Here is a 13,196-nt window from a genome sequence, read left to right as displayed (position 1 = left end):
CCTCTTGTATTTGTCAATAAAAATTGGGGAGCAACACAAGCATGCAAAAAAAGTCCCATAGGTGTCAAATATTGACTGTGAATGGCTATTGGTAGCCCATATGTGGACTGGTAGCCTACAGGAGGCTTTGTTTGGCCGTACACATGGTTTTTATGCAATTAAAGCTTGCCTTCAAACCAGGAATTCAAAAATTAGCACCTGCTTTGTGGCCACTAGTAGCAACATCCTAGGGGTTGGTGAGCAACATAATGCTCGCGAGGCACTGGTTGGGGACCACCGCTGTACATGATATTAAATGTTAGTTGCCATTAATATTAACCTAAACACCTCTACTTTGTCAGCTGTTCAAAATGTTCTAACCTGCAGCTTTCAGAGTCAAATCAACAAAATGCTAAGAACTGTCTCCAGACGGAGTCCTTTGCCTATAATTCTGTTCCTTCTTGCTTTGTGAGCACGTTTTCATTCACAATTTCGTCAGACTTCTCTGACAGACTTTTAGGCAATACTCTAGCATTCTTAGGGGCCTATTTATTATGCTGTGAAATTAATATTGCTGAAAAAACAGTGCAAAAAGGTGTACAATAAATGGCAAATTTATCTAGGTGTTTGTTTGATTTTAAAACCATCCAAACACTCCATTTGGCACCATAATTCTTCCCCACTTCACCTGTCTTCACCAGACCTCATGTAATCCATTAATGTCGATGGGAAAAATTCAAATAAAAAGTAAATTCCACCGGCAGTTGCTCTAGGAAAAACGGTGTAAAAAGCCACAATAGAAGAATGCCAGGTTTTCCCCTAACATTTTCAAGTGGCTGCTTACAGTTATGCCAGATTTGTATGCAGTTGCCAAAAAATCAGTGTAAAGCTTGATAAGAATGGCATTTTTTAACAGACACCTGGTGAATTCGAAAGCTGTTCTTTTATGCAGCATAATAGACATCTTAAAATCCAGGACTATGTCCTGGACTGACTGCTGATGACAGGGTGGGGTTTGTTGCAGAGTGGGTCAGTAGTGTGTCATTTTACAGGTGGAGTTGTGACATTTCGGGGCTGACTGTGCAATGAAGGGATTAAAGAGCTTTGAATTTGGTGAGGGGAACAGAGCAGGTCTGGACTGAGATTAAAAATAGGCCCTGGCATTTCAAACAGGCCACACAGCAGCCCAAACATATAGACCGTGTTTTCCTTGTCAGAAAATATATCTGAAAGTACAGTATTGTATGGCAGCAATGGTAAATGTTCCACCAATCTCTTTAAAGGAGACCTATAGGATAAATGAAACAACCCTAGTTTTGTAGGCAATTATAAGTAATATATGGTGTTGCTTTTACATGGTGCTTAAAATTAATATTATCATTAAATATAGCCCCTTTATTGGAGCTCCCTATAGATGTTCTCTGGTTCAGATGAGGGGTGGGCGTGTCCTAATGGTTCCTGCCAGAAGCACAGTAGGAGGAGGGACAACCAATCACAGCCCTGCAGTCACACAAGCACAGCCAGGCTTCAGTTCCCTATCAGGTCCTGCTAGCTGCTGATTGGTTCCTGTCCTACAGTGCAGTGAGCTGAGCGTCTGGCTCCCCTGCAGAGCCTGGGAATTCAGGGAGCAGGAAGTGGAAGAGACGGGAGGAATTATTAGGCTTTTTGCAGAAATATTCACAATTTGTCTATATCTAAATGAGTATAACGCACTTGTAAATTATTTTTTTTACACAAAATGTCTCCTTTAACATAGTCCTGACATTTACATGGGCTTAAAGCTTCACAGGCTTCAAAAGTTGGCCAGCATAAGTTTGTCAGTAGTATTAGGAGGCATTAACCTATATGATCTCATCCACAAACACTTACTGGCAACTGAGCAGCACTGGAGAGATGCTGGCATGTGAATGGTGATATCTGACACAGTGACTGTGTGTGTCTGGCGGGAATATTAGTCAGGACACCGGGTAGGGCCGAGTTTACTTACAAGTACTGCAGCAGCTTTTATGTGTGTCTGTGTAACTCAGGCAGCCGTGTACAATGACTACATTAAGGAGAAATGGCTCCTCCCCTCGCTGCTTCAGTCACTGCAAAGTTGTGAACAGGGATGGGGGGAGGAGTCGAGGAGCAGGAAGTAATGACTCCTCCCCCTGCTGCTTCAGTCACTGCAAAGTTGTGAACAGGGATGGGGGGAGGAGTCGAGGAGCAGGAAGTAATGCCAGGTCGCGGATTGATAAACACTGCCTTGTTCTTGCCGTGTGTGTTTGTACAGATGCATTTGTGTGTTCCTCCACTTTACGAACCGCGAGGCGCTGGATTAAAGACATGACAGGGGTATTTTACAGCTTGTGCATACAGACACAGTCATGCCTGGTTTAGTGGGCCCTGAGCAATTGCCCTGTTATTACAGCCCCTCTCTTCTGCGACTCCCCTCCTATAATGCACGGCTTCCTCAGGGAACCCTGGAGCTGTGCTTTGCTTCAGTAATTGCTCAAGAGTTGTAGGTGGCGCGGCTAGCAGCAGCTGTACATGTGTGATATCAGCTCGGGAAAGCCTGAGCTAAAGAATCCCATCGCGCATGTCATAAAAGGGGAGGGGAATACGCCACACATTCCTCCCCCCTTTGCACAGAGCTGGGGAGGAAGCCTCTCCGTTTGGGGCCGGCTGATTTCCTATTAACCCTGTGCTGCTGCCGCAGGACTGCCACAAAACAGGATCAGCAGAGGGGATAGGTACACAAGGCTGCAAAGGCCAGACTGTAAAGTGCCAACAATGAGCCCAGTCCGCTGCCCACACTATATATGCTCTATGCCTCCTGGCTATGGGATATGTTGCGGGCCTCTCCCACTCACCACTGCTGCAGAAACCTCCCGGTATTTGTACCTACCCCCGCCGCAGGAATCACAAATGGGTCCTCTCCGCTCCGGGAACAGACAAAGAAATCAGCGCGTCCGATCATCAATTCTAATCATGATTGTGACGTAACGACAGACCGCAGCCAATCGCAGGGAGAGATCACGGGCCTGACATTCCCAAGAGCAGAAAGAGGGAGGGGGCATGGGGGACTGTATGGAGATTGTATACAGCTGGGAATTGCCCACTGGCTGGATGACAGTGCCAGGGCGCTTTAATAACAGCACAAAAGGGGCATTTGTCCAGGGCCCACTAAATAAAAGGACCCACTGTGTCTGGTTTCTTACACTTTTCCACTTAATGACTTTTATCTATCCCCCAGCTCGTAACACCTCTCTCTCACACACACACAACCTGTCGTTACTTCCTGCTCCTTGACTCCTCCCTCCTCCAATTTTGCAGTGACTGAAGCTGAAGGAGGCGGGTATTACTCCTTAATGTACACGGCAGCCTGAATTACACTGACACACATAAGGGTAAGGGCACACCTGGAGATTTGGGGATTTAATCACCCGGCGACTAATCGTCTCTTCTTTGGGGTGCCTAATCTCCCCGAACTGCTTCCCCATGTCTTCCGCCGGCTTTAATGAAAAAACGCCTGCGCCAATGCACTCGCGGCGCTTCGATTTCCGAAATCGCCCAGAGTTTACTTGTGAGGAAACATCGGGCAACTTCGGAAATCGTGGTGTGCCCGGCCTTACCCTAAAAGCTGCTGCAATACTAGCGAGTAATCTGTTTTGATATTGTTCACCAGAAATAGCCCCTTTTTCAATTACTTTCCATGTTTTAGTTTTGACCATTTTTTCAAAATTGATGTATAAAATGTCACCAAGGAAAACGTATCCACAACTTGCAGAGTATTGGTTGGATAGCGCACTCCAGGGCCCTCTTCATACAGAATCGCTCGTTTCCAAATTAAAGTTTAAAACACATTTCCTTTATTTAAACATCTTGATACACCATTTACACAGTGCCATGAGGTCTGACGCGTTTTGTGTCACTGCACTTCATCAGAGACCTGATATATATAAAATATTAATATAATATTAATATATATATAATATATATATAAAATGTCATGTTAATTACTTTAGAAAGCTTTCATTTTTTGGTGTTAATGCCACCAATTCTCTTTATTCAGCAGCTCTCCCATTTGCAATTTCAGCAGTCTGGTTGCTAGGGTCCAAATTACCCTACCAACCATGCTCTGGTTTGAATAAACTGGAATATGAATAAGAGAATATGGATAGAAACATGAGCAACAATAAATAGGAATAACAATACATTTGTAGCCTTATATAGCAATTGTTTTTTTTTAATGGGGTTAATGACTCTCATTTGAAAAGAGATAGAAGAGGAAGACAAATAATTTAAAAGATGAAACAATGAAAACCAATTGAAAAGTTGCTTAAAATTAGCAATGCTATGAACCACCCCTTTAAATGCAATTCAGAATTAACTAAATTATTGTTCTTAGAAACAGGATTGCTTCTGCCAGATTCTCCTTCATAGAAGCTCTTGAATTTGATTTGATTATTTCCAATGCGTGTATACTACAGATATGAATGTCAGGTTGCATAATAGTTCATGCTCGTGAAACTGCTATAAACTGGGCTTTATTCTTACAGCAGAGAAGTACTTTATTATGACTATTATCTGTGAAATAGGACATTGCGTAATGCATTTTTTAAATTGCAATTTAAAGTTATTAGGAGTCGGTACATTTTTGGAGACTCGGACTCCAGATACCCAAAATTGCCTCAGACTCCACAGCTCTGCATACTAGTAGTAGGATACAGTAACTTGCTTAAGATAAAACTGACCCTTAAACTTGTAGAAGGGAGAGTACATTTAAATACATTGATTAGGGTTATATATGAGCAATAAATTTAGGCCCAGACTGGCAGTCTGTGGATTCTTACAAATGCCAGAGGGGCTGCAGTAAAATGCCTCCCTGTACTTGAAATGTCTTGACCTGGAGTTACCCAATTTATGATTCCCATCCCTGGTGATGTGTGAGTGGTGATGTCACTTATGGATTACAACATTTTGCTGATGTTTGTGCTGCTATTCTCCTGATCCCCCTTCCTTCAAAGTTGAAAGCTCTGTACATAATAGCTTCTCAGCTGGGACCACAGTCTGAAATGCTAGCGTTCTTATCTGCACTTTTTTTAGGGAAAGGTAAGTGGGTGGGGGGGGGGGGCACTCCTGCTTAAATAGGCCATGGCTCCCAGTCAGTCTCTGTCCAAATTTCAGTGTCCAAATCGAACTCCTAACATATCTGAAAGGGTTTCAAAACAAAACAATCAAACAGCTTCAAGGCAGTATTAATAAACTGTAAGTGTTAGTTTATTTGCAGTGTAGGTACACTACATGTTTTGGGTCAAGCCCTTTCGCAAGTCTCACACTTGAGAAATGAACTAACACTTGCAGTTTATTAATACTGCCTTGGGCTGTTTGAGTCTTCTGTTTTGAAATTGATAATTTACTTTGTAGTGGTGCACAGACACCTGGAATCTACAGCCATACCATTTTTGACCGAGCACGATTAAACCACAATCATTTTATCTAGCTGGGTACTTTTTCTCTCCTGTAACTGGAATGCTGCATTTTGTTAACCCCATATTCAATACAAGGCACAAAGTTCATCCAGATCGTTGCCTGTCTTGACCTCTGCCTTGTTTTGACTTCTCTCTTGGATCCTGCTCTGTACTTTGACCTTGGTGTGTTTGACTCGGCTTGTGACCTTGACTACTCTTACGTCTCTTGAATCTGTACTGCTTATTCCCGATGGTATCGACCTGGCCTGTCCCTTGACTACGCTTCTTGTTCTCTGTCCCTTCCGATGCGTGGCTCCCTTGCCTGCCCAGAACGTTCTCCCTGTTCCTCCCAGGTTAAGACCTGGCAGCACCCGAGTAGCAGAGGGCTCCTCCCAAAGCAAAAGGTGGCTGTTATAGGCAGAAGACTGAGCCACGACTGGGACCTTGGGGATTGTTCTGGGTTTGGGATACCTATCGTAACATTAAGAAGCTGAAATGGAGCTTACAAGCCTCCTGAAATGCAAAAAAAAGGCTTCGGTCTCTGCTGAACTTTTCAGGGAATGAGAGCTCGGGCTCCACCATAGGGTAAACAGGTGATGCAGATGTCAGCTTGCCTGGGGAAGTTGAAGCAGACAATGGAGCAACAGGTTGCTGCCGGATGGTGTCCAACCTTGCCGACAGTCTTTGTAAGCATTGGACTATCTGGTCCTGCTTGGACTCCCGTTCTCCGAGGCGCTGAAGTAGACTTGCCAAGATTGCCTCCATAAGGGTAGAGGAGGAAGTTGCACCTTCAGTGTCCATATGAGGCCCAAGGTAATGTTACGATAGATATCCCAAACCCAGAACAATCCCCAAGGTCCTGGTCACGCGGCTCAGTCTTCAGCCTATAGCAGCCACCGTTCTCTTCTGGAGGAGCCCTCCACTACTCAGGTGCAGCCAGGTCTTATTGTGAGAGGACCAGGGAGAGCGTTCTGGGCAGTGAAGTGAATCACATATTGTACAGGAACAGAGAACAAGATGCGTAGTCAAGGGACAAGCTTCCCCCCTACATTTGATAACATATGGCACTTAAACTATACTGTGTGCACATGTGTAGGGCATTAGAATACATTTATTAAGGTTCCCTGGCCTTGTGTAGTGTAATGTGTTTTCTGCTGCATATACGGCCATTGTACTTTAACTGCACGTCAAATTTCCGATCGCTAGCGCAACTTCGCAAATGATCGGTAACTTGTGCGCAACTTCGGTTCTTCGTGAATTTGCATAGCCCTGGCGAATCTACGCCTGGCGAAGTCAACGCTGGCGCAACTTTGGAGGTAAGTAAATTTGCTCCAAGGATGGGTCCGCCATGGATTTCCAGTGTATTACAGTCGCCTTTTATGCATAAATACAACAATTACTGAGAGTAGCATACTACTGCTCCATTCTGGTGACAGATCCTCCATTTAATTGAGCAATAGCACCCTGGGGTCCATTGGGAGTGGAGTGCGTTTTCTACTCCCAGAATGACTGAATTTGAGGACAATTGGAAATCATTTTAATCAGAGAAGGAAGATTTATTGCAATAATAAGCTCCAAATAAAAATGTATTCAACAGCCAGGAAAGCTCTCTTCCCCTTGACCGTTAACGTTAACATAAACCACATTATTATCATATTAAGATTATTATCTTTTGATCATTAAAATTGCAGCTTTTCATTGGCTTTTAAACACATCATCTTATTATTATTTATTTAATCACATCACACGTATCTCACCTTATTTCATCATTCTGTGTGTCCACCCTTAACAGACTTTCCATACCATGAAACCATTCTTACTCCAGAATCATCCTTAGAAAAAAAAGCTAAAAGCAAAAGGGGGACCATATAGGGCCTAGCTGACCATCTCTGACAGGGGCCAAATACAAATATAAACAGTTTAGCCATGTTATACTGTCTTTACTACTGATAACCCCATCAAAGGAGGAATTAAGAGTGTTGTCACGTTCGGCACCCTATATCCAGAACCCAAGCTAAGCTCCCTGTTCTCGGCTCTCACTTCTGCTTTTAACCGCCGCCTTTCACTTCGGGAGGAGCCCTCGGCTAATCGGATGCCGCCAGGTCTTAATTGAGAGAGGAGCTAAGCTAACGGTTCTGGACGAGCAAAGGGGCACGATCGTCTCACCAGGGTACTGGAAGGAAGAACACTACCAGGAACAGGCAGGCCGGGCCAGCACAAACAGAGAAATGTCAGACAGGCCAGAATCAGGATTGGAGAATGTAGAATAGTCAGTGGACAGGCAAAGGATTGGAGAGGTCAGAATAGTCACAGACAGGCAGGATCAGGATTGGAGAGATCAGAGGAGTCAAACAGGCAGGCAAGGGTCAAAACACAGTAGATCAATCAGGATTCAAGTAATAAAGCACCCAGGAACAAGGCAAAGTGAACCTAAAAAGGGGCAGTTAGCAGAACACTGAATTCCCCTTTTATACAGTTTGAATTTCGCGCCCTTGCGCGTGACATCATCACGCCGGCGCATAAACCAGGAAGCGCGCTGGCGCGTGTGCCATAGAGGAACCGGCACAGCAAGGGAAAGGAGCAGCACAGCGGGCGTACATGCTGAAGGAGTGGTGGTGGACCCCGCTGCCCACTAGGCCACCAGGGTAAGGTTCCCTTACAAGTGTGCTCTGTTTGCTTTGCTGTGATCTGGGGGATATCCTGTTGACATTTTGTACATAATTTAGGTTTTTTGAGATCTCTTTACATACCCCCCATGCCTCCTTTGCATGTCTCAGTTGTAGTTATGTAAGAACCTCATGTTGGGGAGGGTGAATTTTGTTTAAGGTCCTGGAATGACAATAACTTACCATCCACTATTACATCAGTTATATATTTTATATTGTGCCAATAACTATGAATCTGATATTTTTTCTTAAAGAGGAACTCCGGCTTCCAAACTAAAACTTGATAAAGAGGCCTACATAACGCCCTTAATATACCATCACAGTTAAATTTTTTTTCAAAATGTATGAATAAATGCAATTTTCTATGCTGAAATCCAGCTGTTTAACAGTTCTTTTCTTTCTGCATCATTTGAAATCCTGGCAGGGAAGGAGGGACTAAAACACTGATGTTACAAATTGTAACAACTTATCCACAGCTTACAGACAACATGCAGGAACTACATAACCCAGGGTGCAGAGTCTGACAGTTGTGTCGCGTCGAATCAATGCCACGACTTCATCCGACATTTCTATCTCTTACCTTATTTCTGTCGCATGCGACAGCGCGTCGGATCATGCTGAAAACGTCCATGTAGTTCTACCTTTACAGAAACAAAAAGATGCTAAAAATGAATAATCATCAAAATCTAAAATTGTTTGGTAGGTATGATAAGGCTGTAAATCTATACTCCAAACCATTAACATATTTTGTATGGCTTAACTGTGTTGTTTTATTCCTGCTTTTACCTCTTTGTGATACATGTAAAGCATTTTGATATGCTCTACCTTCTCTATCACTTGCTCTTACTTTATCTCTTCATCTTCTCCAATTTTACCTGTTGTATTTGAATATAAAAATATTTTTTAAAAATCACAATCTGGGCTCACAATGAATCCAGTTTCTGGTTTGCAAAGCATTGCTTAGGACAACTGCAATTGTGCATTGCTTTGTTGAAAGAGACAAATACATTTTGAAATATTGAAAACCACAATATTACAAAAACAAGACAAGATCTTTAGACTATATTACAATGTCATTGTCTATATCATACTTTTTGTTTATTCAGTTAATAAAATAGAATTCCCTTTTACAATGGTTGATTTGTGCTGTGCTTCCTCCTTGTTTAATTTAAATTGTTTCTGCTGCAAGAAGAATTTGCAGGAATATGATACTTAGCTCAATACCGTAGCATTTTGGGTCAGTTCCAGCACTATTTGACTTCACATGTACCATTTTTCCTCATCTGAAAGGATTTTTACTCTTGAGCACTCATCACCACAAACATTTACATCAGGGGGGTCATTTATTATTCATTGGGCCTGGTGAAAAGTCCAAAATTGGTGCAAGCCACCATAGCTTGCAACGTGCCCTTTGATAAGCATCCAAAATGAAGTGCAAGCACATTTGCTTTCCCAATTAATGCAGAGCCATCTGTGTTAAGATAGAGGTGGCGGTGGGTATGCATATGGCATCCACTCTTCCAACCCTAGTAATACCCTAATTTGCATGTCATTCAGACACACAAATAAGGGGGCATCGACAGGCCCAGGCTGTTCAGGAGCATTGTACTTATTTCCTGGCTGCCCTGCACCCGAAAGAATGGATGCAAGTGCTAAATGTGTACGAAGGGGAGCAGTTTTATGTACTTAGTGCTCTAGCACTTGCTTTGGATTTGCCAGTAAATTATCCCTCATAAGTTACAGTTGGGATGCTGTCCAAAAGTATTGGATGGAGGAGCTAGTCTTAAAGCAGGTTAGGATGAAATTTGGGTTAAGTGCTTTTTTGCTGTTTTAGATTTCATTGAAAGTATAATGACAGAATGACTAACAAGGTTTTCATATATCAGTAGCCTTGTAATGAGATAGGAAGGCCTTGGCATAGTGTATGACAACAAAAGGGGATTTAATCCAAAGAGTTATTAGTCTGTGATGAAGTAAACATTAAGAATAATGTATATAGTAGGAATAAACAGCATCAAGGCAGTATTTTCAAAACTGCAAGTGTTTCATTTATTAGCAGTGTCAACACTACGGGGCAGATTCATTAAGGGTCGAATTTCGAAGTTAAAAATACTTCGAAATTCGACCCTCGAATTGAAATCCTTCGACTTCGAATATCGAAGTCGAAGGATTTAGCGCTAAACATTCGTTCGAACGATTCGAAGGATTTTAATCCAACGATCGAAGGAAAATCCTTCGATCAAAAAAAGGTTAGCAAACCTATGGGGACCTTCCCCATAGGCTAACATTGACTTCGGTAGGTTTTATCTGCCGAAGTAGGGGGTCGAAGTTTTTTTTAAAGGGAAAGTACTTCGACTATCGAATGGTCGAATAGTCAAACGATTTTTACTTCGATTCGTTCGATTTTGTTCGAATTCGAACGAATTTAACCAATTCGATGGTCGAAGTACCCAAAAAATACTTCGAAATTCGAATTTTTTTCATTCGAATCCTTCACTCGAGCTTAGTGAATGGGCCCCTACATGTTTCGGGTAAAACCCTTTTTCAAGTATAATACCCGAAACATGTAGTGTTGACACTGCTAATAAATGAAACACTTGCAGTTTTGAAAAATACTGCCTTGATGCTGTTTATTCCTACTATATACATTATTCTGATTACTTTGGGGAGTGAGACACAGGCTCCTTGGAATCTACAGTAAGATATTATTTGAAATTTGCACGCTGAAACCAGCTACTTGTCTTACCTTGAAGTAAACATTCCACCATGTGTTAAATATGCATTTTGGGAGACTGATGGAATTCAAATCCTTTCTGCATCTCTTTCCCTACTTATAAAAGAAAAGCAGTTAATTTTTAAATGCTTTTGGTGTTTCATAGTGTGCAAGCAATATTTATTTTACTGTATAATATCTAAATTACATTTTAGAAGGAACATCCTACAGAGTTAACATAAAATAAAGTATTAACTATATGCACTTCTTTCAAGCATAAAATAAATTATAATGTACTGAATAAAGATTATAATGTTTGTTCTAATACCATCTCTATTGTAATGAAATATAGATTTCTAGTTACCTTCCAGGGTAAGTCTATAAAGGTACATTTCCGAAAGACTCTTTGCAGGACATGGTAATGTGATGAGCACTTATAAACTAGCTTATAAAAATTTTATGGTATAGCAGACAAGAATATTTCCCGAAAGTAAGCATCCACAAGTCAAGATTAATTAATTGCTGCTCTGGTTAGGAAAACACTAAAAACATTCAATAGTTTCAGTTGTTCATATGGCCAAAACTTAATTGCTCATACTGCCAATACCACCAAAAACATTCAATTAAGTCACATTTATTAAGCATGGGTTAACAAATTTTAATATTTTCGGTCCAGAGCAAAATTTGCTGCATTTCTGGCATGGTCCAAGAATTTGTTAATCAGCAAAAGTCTTGTAAGTATATTCAAAGTGAAGTCTAACTTCTAACTGTTATCAAAGTCATTGTTGTAGGTACATTAGCCACATTGTTAAAGGAATTGTTTAGTGTAAAAATAAATACTGCGTAAATAGATAGTATGTGCAAAAATTTAAATGCTTCTAATATAGTTTGTTAGCAAAAAATGTAATGTATAAAGGCTGAAGTGACTGGATGTATAACATGTACAACATAATAGCCAGAACACTACTTCCTGCTTTGCAGCTCTCTTGGTTTCTACTGATTGGTTACCAGGCAGTAACCAATCAGTGACTTGAGGGGGGGCACAGGGGTCATAACTATTTGCTTTTGAATCTGTTCTGTATGCTAAGGATCAATTACAAACTCACTGAACAGTTATGTTCCATGGTGCCCCCCTTAAAGTCACTAATTAACTCAGAGTTAGAGAGAAGCAAAGCAGGAAGTAGTGTTCTAATTATTATGTTAGACATCCAGTCACTCCAGTCTTTAGACATTAGATTTTTGGCTAACTAACTATATTAGAAACATTTTTATATTTTGCACAGCCTATCTATTTACCTAGTTTTTTTTATTTTCACACTGAACTGTTCCTTTAATGTGTCACTAGAAGAAAATGTGTGCTGAGAATTATTCAAAAATCATAGGCACCTGCCAAGAAGTCTTTTGGGAATGTTTAAGGGGCACATTTACTAAGGGTCGAATATCTTGGGGTAATTAACCCTCGGATTCGACCCTCGAAGTTAAATCCTTCGACTTTGAATATCGAAGTCGAAGGATTTACCGCTAATACTACGATCGATTGAAGGAAACAATTTTCCTTAGATCAAAAAAAGCTTACAAAACTTATGGGGAAGGTCCCCATAGGCTAGCATTGTAGGTTTAAAGTGGTGAAGTATGTAGTCGAAGTTTTTTTTAAAGAGACAGTACTTCGACTATCGAATAGTCGAACGATTTTTAGTTTGAATCGTTCAAATCGAAGTCGTGGTTGAAGGTCGTAGTAGCCTATTCGATGGTCAAAGTACCCAAAAAAAAAACTTCGAAATTCGAAGTTTTTTTACTTCGAGGTTAGGAAATGTGCCCCTAACTGTCTATTGTATCTAGGAATGGGATATCTTACATACAAATCAATAGACAGTACCTAGATAAGTATATTGTTATCCCTTCATCTGTTAAACATGCACTGAATAGGTATAACTGGCTCTTAAAACTATCCCCCCAAAATGAATACTTAAGCAACAGATAGTTTATATCATATTAAGTGACATATTAATGGATCTTACCAAACTGGTATTTATATAAGTAAATATTGTCCTTTTACATCTCTTGCATTGAACCACCATTTCGTGACGGTCTGTGTGCTGCCTCATAGATTACCGGACCAGAAATACTACAGCTCTAACTGTAACAGGAAGAAGTGTTTAAGCAAAGACAGAACTCTGTCTGTTAATTGGCTCATGTGACCTAACAAGTATAATTTGTTATGTTTGTGTGACCAGTGAATCGTATGATCCCAGGGGGCTGCCCTTATTTTTTAAAATGGCAATTTTGTATTTATGATTACCCAATGGCACATACTACTAGAAAAGTATATTATTATGAAAATGGTTTATTTACATGAAGCAGGGGTTTACATATGATCTGTTTTAT

At 41.1% G+C, this 13,196-nt stretch overlaps 1 protein-coding gene across 7 annotated transcripts in view; it reads right to left on the bottom strand.

Annotated features, from left to right (window-relative positions):
- Positions 1-3,229, bottom strand: part of hdx.S (highly divergent homeobox S homeolog) — a 56,598-nt gene extending 53,369 nt beyond the window's left edge. For 2 of the 7 annotated variants that reach the window (XM_041574981.1, XM_041574982.1), the window contains exon 1: positions 2,867-3,220. The gene's annotated coding sequence lies outside the window, so the exon portion shown is untranslated. Of the gene's footprint in view, positions 1-1,848 lie in introns of all 7 variants that reach the window. The other 5 variants (XM_041574985.1, XM_041574983.1, XM_041574980.1 and 2 more) reach the window with 5 other exon arrangements.
- Positions 3,230-13,196: the final 9,967 nt, after the last annotated feature.

Source organism: Xenopus laevis, chromosome 8S, assembly GCF_017654675.1.
Source record: "Xenopus laevis strain J_2021 chromosome 8S, Xenopus_laevis_v10.1, whole genome shotgun sequence".
Taxonomy (NCBI): domain Eukaryota; kingdom Metazoa; phylum Chordata; class Amphibia; order Anura; family Pipidae; genus Xenopus; species Xenopus laevis.
Note: the sequence above shows the minus strand (reverse complement) of the source record. Positions and strands in the feature narration are given on the sequence as shown.